Source organism: Felis catus, chromosome B2, assembly GCF_018350175.1.
Source record: "Felis catus isolate Fca126 chromosome B2, F.catus_Fca126_mat1.0, whole genome shotgun sequence".
Taxonomy (NCBI): Eukaryota; Metazoa; Chordata; class Mammalia; order Carnivora; family Felidae; genus Felis; species Felis catus.
The window spans coordinates 71,925,969-71,940,366 of NC_058372.1; the positions used below are offsets into that span (position 1 = coordinate 71,925,969).

At 35.9% G+C, this 14,398-nt stretch overlaps 1 protein-coding gene across 4 annotated transcripts in view; it reads left to right on the forward strand.

Moving 5' to 3' along the window:
• Positions 1-14,398, forward strand: part of BCKDHB (branched chain keto acid dehydrogenase E1 subunit beta) — a 209,378-nt gene that overhangs the window by 75,964 nt on the left and 119,016 nt on the right. Inside the window, exon 10 of one of the 4 annotated variants that reach the window (XR_002157239.2) lies at positions 130-209. The exons of 2 other annotated variants lie outside the window; for them this stretch is intronic. The gene's annotated coding sequence lies outside the window, so the exon portion shown is untranslated. Of the gene's footprint in view, positions 1-129; positions 210-14,398 lie in introns of those variants that run through there. One more of the 4 variants, XR_002157238.2, reaches the window with a different exon arrangement.

Consider the following 14,398-nt stretch of genomic DNA (forward strand, 5'->3'; position numbering starts at 1 on the left):
GTGGAGTCAGGTCTTAGGATATGAATCAAACCAGAAGTAGATCACAGCTTCCCCAGTCTGCAGCAGTCTCACCCCCTCTCAGTTCCTTTCCTGGATTAATGTAACTTACCTTATGCTCTGTCTGCCCAGCAGAATGAGGAAACAGTCCTCCCATCATCTGGAACCTCTATGAATCTGCATTCAATAAAAAATTACTAAGTATATGAAGAGACAGGACCATTTGATTCAAAACCAAGAAAAAACACAAACAATAGAAAGCAGAAACACAGGTGATCCAGATACTGGAGTTAGCAGACAAGGACTTATTTATGTTTAGGAACATAGAGGAAGAAAAGGAACAAAAGAGGTAAGAGTGTGGAGAATAATCCTAGAGGGTTGGTTGTGTGTGTGTGTGTGTGTGTGTGTGTGTGTGTGTGTGTGACAGAGAGAGAGAGAGAGGGAGAGAGAGAGAGAGAGAGAGAGAGAGAGAGATAGAACATTTTAGAACCAAAGAAATATTTGTCAATAAGAACTCAGTGGATGCGTTTATAAAGTTATTGGACTTAGAACATGATAGTATTAATGAACTAGAAGGCAAGTATATAGAAAATGTTTAAACTCAAGCACAGTTTGATTGATTGGGGGAAAATAAAATAGACTAAAACAGAAGGGAGCATAAAACACATTGGGGATCTGGTCAAAGGATCTGTCCCATATATGATTTGAATTCCAGAAGGAAAAGAGAGAATGAATTGGTCAGAAACAATATAAGAAGTATTTCTCATGAAACTTTCAGGACATCACTATAGTCAAGAGGATGTGTGAACCTCTAATGATGTATTAAAAAAAAAAAAAAAACCCACACTCACGTACACAATGGGATGACATCTTAACTTGCTGAGGATGCCAACCTAACATTCTATACCCAGTGAAAATATACTCTTAAAATTAAAATGAAGTAAAAAATACTTTAGACAAATATAAATTGAGAGAATTAATCACCAGCACATTTTCACTAGAAGAAATACTACAAGGGAGTTCTTTAGGCAGAAGGAAAATGATCCTCGAAGACAGTGAGAATGGGGCTTACATGAAGTTAAAATATTCCATTGTTCTAGGATTATTAAATGTAAAATTTTTATCAGATTACATTAAGTTAGGGATGCATGTTGTAACCTCCGGATTAACAACTGAAATAATATTGAAAGTGTATTTCCAGCAAATTAAAAAGGGAACTATAGATTAATAGAAATATTTGGTTAAACTAAAAGAAAGGAAAATATATATTAAAAAAAACCCCAAAAACCTAAAAAGCAAAAGAGGTGTGTCCATAGAAAACAGAGGATAGATATAAACCCAAGTATGTAAGTAAGTAAACACAAATGGATTAAATCTAATAAAAGCCTTCATTAAAAACCTCATTAAAAAATAACACCAATATAGGGCACCTAGGTGGCTCAGTCAGTTGAACGTCCAACTCTTGATTTTGGTTTGGGTCATGATCCTAGGTTGGTGGGATCAAGTTCCGTGTCAGGCTCTGTGCTGAGCATGGAGCCTGCTTGACATTCTCTCTTTCCCTCTGCCCTTCTCCCCCACTCATTCTCTCTTTAAAAAAAATCAATCAATCAATCAATAACACCAATGTGTAGCTTAAGAGAGATACTTTAAATATAAGGACACAGAAAGTTTGAAAGGGATGGGAAAAAGACCACTGGTATAGCCATACAAATTTCAGATAAAGCTTTTAAGGCAAGATGTGTTACTAGAAATAAAGAACATTTCATAACACTAAAGGAATCAATCTACCTTGAAGATGTCACAATCTTAAATCTATTATGTCCTCAACAGCATAGTTTCAAAATACATAAAGCAAAAGAAAACACAACACTAAAAGGAGATGTAGACATATCCACAATCGTAGTGGGAGACTTTGACACCCTTCTTAAAAAACTGATCAAACAAGCAGATAATATCAGTAAGTATATAGAAGATCTGAAGAGTTAAACTTGTCCTAATTGTGTACTCAACTATATAAGGAATAATTCTTTTTTCTTTTTTTCCACTGAAGAATAATTGACATATAGTATTAGTTTCTGGTGTACAACATAGTGATTCAATATTCATATACCTTACGAAATGATCACCACAATATGCCTAGTTCGATTGAATATGTAACATTTATCAAAACCAACCAAATGCTAGGACATAAACATACAATACTAAACCTCTGAAGTTTGAAGTCATTTAGAGTATGTTTGAACAGTGGAATTCAGTTAGAAATTGAAATAAAAAATACCAGAAAATCCTCAACTTTTTACAAATTAAATAATTTACGTTTAAATCATGGGTTGTAAACTGCAATAGAAATTAGAAAAATACTGAACTGAAGTGTTATGAAGTTATTACATATCAAAAATTTCAAGATTCAGCTAAAGCCATGCTCAGACAGAACAGTATGACTGTGCAAATACATATATTTAGAAAACAGGAATAAGAACAAAAAAATTAATGATATGAATTTCCATTCCAGAAAGAAAATCAAACCTAGAGAAAATGGAATAAGTGTAGTGATAAAAAGTAGAAATCAGTAAAACAGAAAATGTACAATAGAGAAGCTTAATAAAGTAAAATTTAGATCTTTGAATAGATTAATGTACTTGATAAACCTTTAGGAAGACTAATGAAAAAAATAGGACAAAAACAAATGACAAATATCACGTATGAAGAAGCAGAGAATACAGACAATAGAAAGATATTGAGAGGATATCATGAATAATTTTACAAATAAGTTTGGGTGAAATGGACAGACTCCTGCAAAAATATAATGTTTTCAAAATAATAATTAGGTAATCTCAATAGTCATATATCAAAGAAATTTAATCCATTTTTATTAATGCTTATATAAGGAAAACCCTAGACTCATAGGGTTTTACTAGTGAATTCTTTAAAACACAATTCTTATACAAATTCTTACAGAAAATAGAACAAGAAGAAAAACTTCCACATTCTTTTTATAAGGCTGGCTTAATATTCATATCAAACCTGTTTCTGACAGTATATAAAGCAAAATAATAGACAATTTTTTCTTAAGAGTGTAGATGTAAAAATCTGAAACAAAATATTGGAAAGTCAAATCCAGCCATATATCAAGAGACAAAGCTGAGGGTTTATTTCAAGTATTCAAAGGGTGTTTGACATTCATAAACATTCACACAGTGGTTGATGCAATTTCCCACATGAACAGAAAATGGGAAAAACAATCCTGATGATCTTCATAATACAGAAAAACATTTGTTAAAAGTCAATATCCGTTCATAATGAAAATTTCTTAGTAGCCTAGAAATAGAATGGAATTCTATTAATATGATAAAGGATAACTTTATCTTGTAGCTATGAAGAGCTATAAAAAGCCTGCAGCGAAAAGTATATTTCCTAGTGAAATTTTGACCACTTTCCCATTGAGATCCAGGAATGCAACAAGGATGCCCATACATAAATGCAAGAGATACAAAGATCATATGGATTGGGAAGAACAAGTAAAACTTAGTATTCATAGATAATGTGATTTGTATGTAGGAAGATCTACAAGAATTGGTAGGCAAATTATTAAAATTAAGTGTACCAACACCCCTGGAAACAAGGTCAATATACAATAATTGTATTTTTATGTACCAGCAACAAATAGAAAATAAATTGAAAACATTTTGCAAAAATATCAAAGAATCAAACATCTAGGGGGAAATTGAGTGATGCATATGTAACAGCTTTACACAGAAAATCACAAAATATTATTCAGAGAAATTAGAGAAGATGCAAGCAACCGACGCACATACCGTAAGTCAAGATATGTTACAAGGTTATAGTAGTTACCGCATTGTACTGGAGTGAAGATGGACTGCTGTGCTGCCATTGGTTAGCTTTTTATAGACTTAGAGCTTTGGTGTGCTCTGACCAGGAGGAGTTTTTTCCGTTATTCAGCCAGAAACCCATACCCCTAAGTAGAGCTGTTGTTCCCAAGCTCCCCAGGTATAAGAACCATGATTAAGTGTTGAGGGCTTGAGTGGACTTTCCTGCTGAGATACAGACCACATTCAAAGTGAGTTAAAAAGTGAGCTACAAGTTAAAACAAACAAACAAACAATGGCCAGGCATAGAGTTAGGTGTGAGGTGCTGTCCAGCTTGAAATGAAGTTTTTTGTTGTTGTTGTTGTTGCTGTTGTTTTTAATGTGTAGAAATTCAGAGACGCTGCCTATGGATAATAAGCACTTGATGACAGTCTTTGAAAGAAACTCAGGATTCAAGAATAATATTGTCGGGGCGCCTGGGTGGCGCAGTCGGTTAAGCGTCCGACTTCAGCCAGGTCACGATCTCGCTGTCCGGGAGTTCGAGCCCCGCGTCGGGCTCTGGGCTGATGGCTCAGAGCCTGGAGCCTGTTTCCGATTCTGTGTCTCCCTCTCTCTCTGCCCCTCCCCCGTTCATGCTCTGTCTCTCTCTGTCCGAAAAATAAATAAACGTTGAAAAAAAAAAAATTTAAAGAATAATATTGTCATTCAACATAGAATCAACTACATAACAGTGCAAAAAAGAAAAGAAAAACGACAATTCATAAGGTGTGGGTGATTTCCATATGTTTATGGAGAAGAGAAGAGAGCTCTGACACAGAGCTTTGACATGCATTACTTTAGTTGAAGATTAAATTCTGCTAATTATTTAAATAAATAAGGGTTTGCCTTTACTCCTTGGAGCCTTTTTTTTTTATTCCTCTCCCTTTCATGTTTTGCCTGCCTACATTCAATTCCAAAGCAGATCCTGCTGCCTTGTCTACATCATATGTCCAGAAATCTGACCATCACCTCTGATGCTGTTACCCTTGATCCTGGTCCACACTGTGAGCATTTCTCACCTGGGTTTTGGCCATAGCCTCAAACTAGTCATGCTTCTGCACTTTACTTGCCCAAGACAGAACTGATGCTTTCAAATGTGAGTCACATCATTTCCCTTCTAGTCTCAAATGGCCTCAGTAGTTTCCCATTAAACTTAGTGGAAAGGTCAAGTTTCTTAGCAAAGTCTACAGGGTTTTACTTCGTCTCACCACATTCCACACCCCATCATCCATCCCCCCTTCAGGAAATGCTCTTCATGGACTCTCAGCCAAGCCAATGTGTTAGGTCACCACTCAAATACCATTTTCTCATTCAAGCCTTCTTTGACCTGCTTACTTAATATTAGATCCCGTCTCTTTTACCAAGACTCCCTTTTACCCCTTCTTCCTTTTTTTTTTTCCTAGAGAGATTAAATGATCTAACCTATTATGTAATTTTATTATTTATACTATTTTCTTCCCCCATTAGCAGGTAAGTTCTGTGAGGGTAGGGGCTTTTGTCTGCTGGGTCACTGTTGAATTCTCAGTACCTGAAAAAATGCCTGGCATAGGTTTGGTGTTCAGTAGATATTTGCTGTGGAATTAATACGAATATCAGCAAAAGAAAGTTTGATAATATGCTATGAAAACTGTTTACTATTGAAATGTTTTGATTTTGGTACTTTTTCTTATTTTTGTTGCTTATATAAATGCGTAAAAAGTAACTCTAAAATATTGCTTTATGAATAAATCTATGTCAGGGCGCTTCAGTGGCTCAGTCGGTTAAGTGACTGACTCTTGATTTAGGCTCAGGTCATGATCTCACAGTTGGTGAGTTCAAAGCCTGTGTCGGGCTCTGGGCTGACCTGTGCTGAGCCTGCTTGGGATTTTCTTCCTCTCTCTCTGCCCCTCCCCAGCTCATGAGCATGTGCACACTATCTCTCAAAATAAATACATAAACTTAAAAATTTTTATTTTAAGCTGAAGCGTTTATTTTTAAGTTTTAGTTTGACCTTAGTTTTAATTTGTTTTATTTTTCTTGACCGTTGTCCATTTTTCATAATGGTATATACAAATTATCATTTGAATTCTCATTCCAATAGGACCAATTTATTCTAAAATTCAAAGTGAAATTGAGTATACTTAACCTCAGTTATCTGTAATTTCTGAGAAATGTGTTCTTATAATTTTCTGCATAGATGAGAGTCACTATTTCTGTGTAGCAGCTTTCAAAACTACTTAACCTTTTGCATGTCAATATTTTCAAAACCTTTTCGCTTATACTTTCTCAAGGAAAACACAATGTATATAATTTCATCTTTTGAAAATAATTTAGTCCAAACAAACATGAGTTGTTACACTGTGTTAAGTCATTTGCATTCATTAAGGTATATGGTTGTTTACTTCATGGATATATTTCTGTGCTTAATTTCATGGTTTTAAGCCTTTTTAAATTTAAGTGTTCTTTTATCTTTTGCTGTCATATCATCACCAGCTGTGCATGGGATCCAGATGACCAGACTTTATAACTGAGACTTGTACATTGGCCGGGGAAGGCCTGTAATGATTTCTCATGAATCAAGAACACATGCTTTACTCTTCAAACCTTATGATACTAATTTGGGCTTTTCAGAACCTTTCTCCTCTTATTTCCTTGCCTGCTTTGCAGGTGGGTCATTGTTATGGAATTTAGAGCTGGAAGAGTTCAGCCTGGGCCTGTTCCCTTTGGCCTTTCTACTGGTCTCAGGAGTGATCTGTGACTTTTAACATCTGTCACAGCTATTATGCACTGCTTCCTATGAGGGGTTTTGTCGATTCAAACAGACTGGTACAACACACTGTCTCAAAGCCTCACCGCTTTCCCCTCTCCCCCAAAGTAATCTACTTTTTCAGAGGTACTCAGGGGATGGGTCATTACATTTTTAAATTTTGGAAATGGTGTGGACAGGAACTTCCTCCCTACCTGTTTGCTCTTCTCTCTACCTCTCTTGCTTTCCTGCTCTTTTCCCTTTCCACCCCGAAAGATGGTGATGTGCCCATCGATGCAAATGGTTGTTCTTTGGCTTCATGTTGAGGTACCTGTAGTCTTAGTGTTTTGGGGGCATCTTAGGAGCAGGGCAAGGCCTCTGTGATACTATAATGTGGGATAGCAGCTGGAAGTAATTGCACTGTAGCCTGAGGAAGTGACTATAGTCAGGAGGGAGGATTTAACATCCTCTTCTCCTGTCCTTGCACTCCAGCTCTTTCCATTCTTGCTTTAAAAGACCTCCCTGGTGAGGTGCCTGGGTGGCTCAGTTGGTTAAACATCTGACCCTTGATCTCAGCTCAGGTCATGATCTCAGCGTTCGTAAGTTCGAGCCCCATGTGGGACTCTGTGCTGACAGCTCAGGGCCTGCTTGGGATTCTCTCTCCCTCTCTCTCTGCCCCTCCATCACTCCTGCTCTCTCTCTCTCTCTCTCTCTCTCTCTCTCAAATAAATAAATGTTAAAAAAAAAAAAAAAAGAACAAATTGGGACCATGGATAAAGGTAAGGCAGGTTCTGAGATTGGCAGCTGGGGTCACGGCAGGAGGTTCTGGGAGCTGAGTCCTTCAATAAGAAAGGAAAGGTTTATTACAGGAGCAGAACTGGGAAGAAGTTAAACCTTGGTCATTTGGGTGTGTCTAATCATTTATACATAAAGAACCAAGTTTGCTTGCTCTCTATATCTGTACCTGGTGTTAGTGTATTTGTGAATAGTGCAAAACAGTTTCAGCAGACTCATATTACCATTGAAGATCAAGATAAACTCATAAGGGTTATATTTTATGACTTTAATTGTAATTTTGTAGCCTTTGAGTTTATTTTTATTTTCATAAGGTTGATTTTAGATTACCTTAGATTTAATTTTTATTAAGATTGCCAACACTAGCAAGATAATATTTAGGGTGTATACTTTGTACTGAATGGCTCTAAATTGGTTTTATGGGGCAGTTGGAGAATTTGTCTTTAGAGAATCTACAATGGTTTAGTACTACCTGTTATATACATTGTTCTTACTTGATTTCTTGGACTTGATTGAATAATTCACTGATTGAATACTAGCTCTTTGGCTTGAGGATTTTAGTTTGTGAGGTATAGGGGACAGAGGGAATCTGAGAATGAATGAGAACTAGAGCAATACTAGAGTGTGGAGGCTGGGGTGGGAAGAAAAGCTAATGATTACCTATATCCACTAGAGGCCTCTCTTAAGCCAAGTTTCATGGAAACCAGGCTTCCATAGTGGGGCCTGGCTCTGTCATTGTAAATTAAGCATATTTTATGTTGTAGTTCTGAATAAATAGTATGAGAGCATTTTTTTCCCTAGAACACATATTATAATCTAACCCAAATGTTTTCTTTAATGTGTTTATCAGAACTGATGATCTGTTAGGCTGAAAACAAATTAGGAACCTCCCTCTGCTCTTCTTTTTCACTCTCTACATAAGCTTTTTGTAAACACATGTAATCAAAGAATATGTCCAGATGATATGTCTGTTTGACACGGCAAGGATATTTAGGTTTAAAAGTGTTACTGATTTACCATGTTGTGTTTAATTATTGAGAGTGGTATATATTTTTCTGATGTAGACTATAAATAATTTTAACATTTTGTATATTTCTTTCATGACTATAATAAGTTTCTAATATCAAAAATCTATTTAAGAAATGATTCAAAAATCTTTTTTTAGACTTAATATTGTCTGGGGTAAAAATTAAATGCTTTCCTTTAGGAGTAATGAAATTATCATTTTTAGTTTGGAATTATTCTGGATGTGGGTTGACCTTGCCAAGAATGCAGACAGGGAGGGCAAGGTCACCCTGTCTGATAAGAACAGTTGTTCTGTTCCAAAATAGGAAGGCTGACCATTTGGAACTTGGGTCCCCCTTTGCCAGCTCCTCGTTCCTATAGGATTTTCTTTGTCATGACCACAACTAGTTAGTTGTGCTAACTGGAGAGAGTTCTAGGTTCTTGGATGCTATATTTGGGATGTGACTTCTACATCTACTGTCCTGCATGGTGGCTCTTGGAAGATTCCTCTGAGTTCCATGAGGGCAGGGGAATTTTGTGAATTTTATTACTGTATCCTTCAGAATTTTGAAGAGTGTACAGCGTAGAGAAGATACTCAGTAAATATTTGTTGAATGATCTTATTAAATTTCAAAAATAGCACAAAATGTAATAATAATGTAATAATAATTCAGTTTTTCAGTGAAAGAAATTAAAGGAGAAAGTGGTAATTTCTGTAGGAAAAAATACCCTGAAAGTATCACCCCTGCTACGTGGTCTATTTTTGGTAAGACTTATGTTTTAGATATGTTTTGAGAAAGATTAAGATAATAACTGGGGTCTGATCTAACTTTGTATAATATACGTAATAGAACAAGTTTTAACATAGTGCCTGGCGAATGGATGGTAAATAAGAGTTTAAAACAACATATTTTGTGCATACCTCCTTTAGTATTCACAACAGTTCTGCTAATTAGACACCAGTGTCATTATTTATAGGTGAAAAAACTAGGTTTGGAGAAGGTAGAGTAACTTGCTCCATCTGGGTCACAAAGCTGATGAGATCACTGGGCTCTTAGCCTTTGCCTTTGAGAAGCATGCATCTTCTCAAGCAGAGTTTGAGCAGAATTTGTAAATATTTTTCAGATGTGATGAAACAACTGTGATTGATGCTATAATTTGTATGTAACTTGCAAGTATAGACGATATTGGCAATAGAAATGTATTTATGGGGAGGGGTAGTTTCTGTTTATTTTATGCTGGGCTTTCTGTCAGAACTGTTGTGTTCTGATGTAGTCATTTCCATTCTCTAGGCTAAGAATTTCTATTCGCATTTTAGAAATGAGGAAACTGTGTCTCAGAAAGCATAGAAACCTCCGGAAGTCACTTGGCTAATAAGTAGCAGAACTGCAGTTCAATCTTAGTTCTTCAATCCTGGCATGCTGACATTTTCATAGTATAACCATGTCTCATGTTAGGATAGTTATTTTACAATTATCTAACTTCATGCTTTAGAAAGTATCATTTGAGTTTTGCTGATGAAAAGCTTCTAAACTTGAGCTTGCAAATATTTTATAACATTTCAAGAATTTTCTTTCACATTTGCCCACCTGTGTAACATTTTTTAAAGAATATAACATTCCTGAATACTGTATATACCTCGTAAATCACATTACCATATTTCATTTCATTTGGCATTATTATTTTCCTTTCTACATGAACTGGAGAGAGCAAGATTAAATTTTATAATTACATTTTTCCATTTCTAATCCTATTTGATGTGTCCCCTTATACACTTAAATTATTTGAGTTTCACTCAAGATTTTATTTTGTTGAAACTATTTGCTTTCGCTGTTAAGAATAGCAGTGAAAAGAAAGAAATCCATTACCTCATTTCATAGTGAAAAAAGCTCATAGGTACTTTGTGTTCTTAGTTGAACATTTTCGGTGTAATGTAAGAAATCTACATTCGTTGGCTTTTTCTTCTTCTTCTTTTTTTTTTTTTTGGATGGCCATTAACCTGGTACTTACACTTAGGAAATTGTAGCATTTATACTATAATTGGTAAGTTTGCCTTGCCTTTTCTATTATAACACTCTAGTTTTGCAGTGTCTAGCTGTTATCATTTAACTTAAAACTCTATTGAAACTGTGATCTACAAAGTTTCTTAAAAAATAAAATTGGGGAATAATACCATTTGCCTCTATAATTTATCTACTCCAAAATTGAAACTGCTCTTATCTGTCATAGATAGTCAGCCCTTCCAAATACATACATTCTCTGTCACACACTTTTGTTGCTTTTCTTACAGGAATTTGGTTTTCTCTCTGTTTATGTTTTCTTTTAATTTTTTTTTAATGTTTATTTCTTTTTGAGAGACAGAGACAGAGTGTGAGCAGGGGAGGGGCAGAGGGAGAGGAGACACAGAATCTGATGCAGGCTCTAGGCTCTGAGCTGTCAGCACAGAGCCCAGTGTGGGACTCGAACCTACAAGCAGCAAGACCATGACCTGAGCTGAAGTTGGACGCTTAACCGTCTGAGCCACCCCGGCACCCCCTGTTTGTTTTCTTTCCTTCTTTCTTCCTTCCTTCCTAACTTCCTTCTTTCTTTCTTTCTTTCTTTCTTTCTTTCTTTCTTTCTTTCTTTCTTTCTTTCTTTCTTTCTTTCTTTCTTTCTTTCTTTCTTTCTTTCTTTCTTTCTTTCTTTCTTTCATGTTTATTTATTAGAGAGAGAGAGACAGACAGACAGAGCATGAGTGGGGGAAGGACAGAAAGAGAAAGGGAGACACAGAATCTGAAGCAGGCTCCAGGCTCTGAGTGGTCAGCACAGAGCCCCATTCAAGGCTCAAGCCTATGGTTTGGGAGATCATGACCTGAGCCGAAGTATAATGCTTAACCGACTGAGCCACCACTGAGCCACCCAGGCACCCTGCCTGTTTTCTTTTTTTTTTTTTTAATTTTTTTTCAACGTTTTTAATTTATTTTTGGGACAGAGAGAGACAGAGCATGAACGGGGGAGGGGCAGAGAGAGAGGAAGACACAGAATCGGAAACAGGCTCCAGGCTCCGAGCCATCAGCCCAGAGCCTGACGCGGGGCTCGAACTCACGGACCGCGAGATCGTGACCTGGCTGAAGTCGGACGCTTAACCAACTGCGCCACCCAGGCGCCCCATCCTGCCTGTTTTCTTTTATATCTTTAAGTTACATGTTTTTTTATGTAGTTGTTACACATTTTAAGTTTCTTTTTCAGTATTTTTTGCATTTCTGTTGATATTGTGAATAACATCATTGTTATTAGTTTTTCCTGTTTCCCCCCTTTTTCTGTGTGTAATAGAAGAGATTAAAAAAAATTAAAGTCATACATTAACATGTCAATAACACATACAGTTTAACGGAGCATATAATGCAAAGCAACATTTTCCATCCTTGTTTCTAGGTCCACCCCAAACCAGCCACTTTTAACCACTTCTCTATTTTGTTCTGATGGCTACTTCCATATCTCTAAGAAACTGCACTGTACAAGTATTTTGGCTATAATACTTTATTCATTTCTGAAAAGGCCTGAATTGTAAACAAGTATCAAAAATAACAGGGTCTGTGGAAAAAAGAAGGTTAGGCAGATCTCTTAAAACATACACAGCTTTGTTACTAGAGCAAGGAAGGGTTTGTAACTAGAGTCAGGAAGAAGTGAACCTGCTGAGTTATGGAGTTAAGGGCAAAATTCATAAAAGTTGGGAGAACCATGTAATAAACACTTCTAAAACAGAGCAGATGGGCTGGCCTGAGTCAAGAGGCATAGTGTATGGAACTGTTTTTCACTGAGGCTCTCAGCTTTATGGTTATGCTTTGCCTCTTACTGTGTTTCTTAGCAGCATAAAACATTAATGGGCTAGGGCGAATTGCATATATGCCAACATGAGTAGGCCAGCTGCTGGTGTCTTTAACCTAAAAATAGGCTTCGTACCTTTTGCCAGAAAATTGGACTCCCCTTGCCCAGTCCCTCATGTAATTCACTGGTGAATTGGGTTTGCTTGACAGCACCTAGGTTACATCTTTATGTTAGCTGTGATGGAGACCGGACAATAGTTTTTTGCATTCTACCTTGAGAAAGTGGGATTAATAATTAAGGAAACTTTTAGAATGTGGAGAGTATGTTCAAAAGTTTTGGGTTATCCCACAATGAAAGGTCTAATACGTACATATTCACATATGTATATACACATCTATAAGTGTATGTATCAATGTGTGTATACCTTCATTTATCAATTTTAAACATTATTCTTCATTCTGACATACATGTATTTGCATTATCTATTAGCTTCACCTTAACATTTCCCCAGTTTTTAGCTTTTTAATCTCTTCCACTGATTGTCTTTTGATTTTCATTAGTTTTAAATCTCTTGTTCTATTAATTTTTTCTGAGTATCCCTCCACATTTCACTGTATAAGATGACATTAATGCCCTCTACCCCTGTTTTCACCTCTCTCCTCTCTCCCCTCTCCCAAGTACTGTCTTATAGCAACTATTTATTTTTACACATAAAAATAAACTGACAACATTGAATTCTGAGACTGACAACATTGAATTCTGTTCTGTAACCATAATTAAATCTTCCAAACTTTTGATTGTAAAAGTTAAAAACCAGTAAACACTCTTGATGTTATTATGATAACATAAATATTTTTATTTTATGTTGACCGAGGGGTAAGATTTTATTGTCTCTGACCCTGGGTGCCCAAAAGGAGATATTCTTGGCTTCTAGAACAAATGGTTTGGCTTTTTCTTTTATAGTTCATTAATTCCACAAAATCTTGTCACATTTTAGATGCTTTATTTTTGGCCATAGCATTCTTCTGAATCATTCTAGAGTTTTTAGAATTTTGAATTACCTCTTCTTTTTTCCTTGAAAAAGCATAATCAGCCTTTAACATATCTTGAAGATCAATACCATCACTTGGAGTCCACATTCCCTCCAGGAGTCCTCTGACCTCCTCTACCAGCCTTGACTACCATTTTCTAAATCTGCTGCAAATTCATCTTCAGGGATAATTCTCCATTGCACTCTTGAAGACATTGTTTTCTGGGTCCTGTGACTTTCTCTTTCATGGTTTTCTCTGTCATCTTGCTGAGAAACATAAATAATTCATCAAGCAGAAGTTGTGTGGAGGGGGGAGGCTTTCAACACCTGCATTTGGAAAAAATGTGTTTATTTTGCATTCACGCTGAATTGATACTTGGCTGGCTATAGAATTCTAGGTTTATAGTAACTTTCACTTACAAGTTTGAAGATAATACTTTTTTTTATACTTGTGTTGGGATAAAAAATGTGATGCCAGTGTGATTCTCATCCTGCTGTAAGTGATTGTTCTGTGTGTTTGTTTTTCTAGAAACTTTTATGATTTTTTTTTTTTATTTTGTTCCTTTTATACTGAAATGCCATAGGTGTGAGGCTCAATGAGAGTCTCTTTCATTCATCTTGTTTTGCCTCTCATGCATTTCCTCTGGGAACTTATTACTTATTTAAAAATAATTATATCCTTTTTCTTTTCTAGATTTTCTTTTCAAAAACTTATCAATGGGATAATAGACCTTCTGGATTGATGCTCTCTCATCTTTTGTGTCTCAGTTTTTGTCCCATTGTGTTCTTGTAGTGTTTTAAGCATTTTCTCTCTTTTTTCTTTTAATTCTTGTATTGAATATTTTAATTTCAACAATCAGTTTTTTTCTTATGCTCCGTTCTTTTTGTACTTTGTTGTTGTTTTGTTTTATGCCATGTCTACAGTTCTCCTGGGTATATCCATATAATATGCAAGTTACTTATATTACGAAATAATAGGCTTTTAAAACTTCTCTTCTGTAAATTATCTGTTTATTCAATAGTTTGTTTCTTTTGTAATATAAATTTTTTCTTCTTGTTGATTATTTTGGAGTTCTGACTGGCTGTTTTCCTGTAGGTCTCTTTCCTCAGTAGGCATCTCTGTGGGAAGAGCTGAGCAGATCTGTGCACCCGGGTGAGACTTTGCTTTAGGGT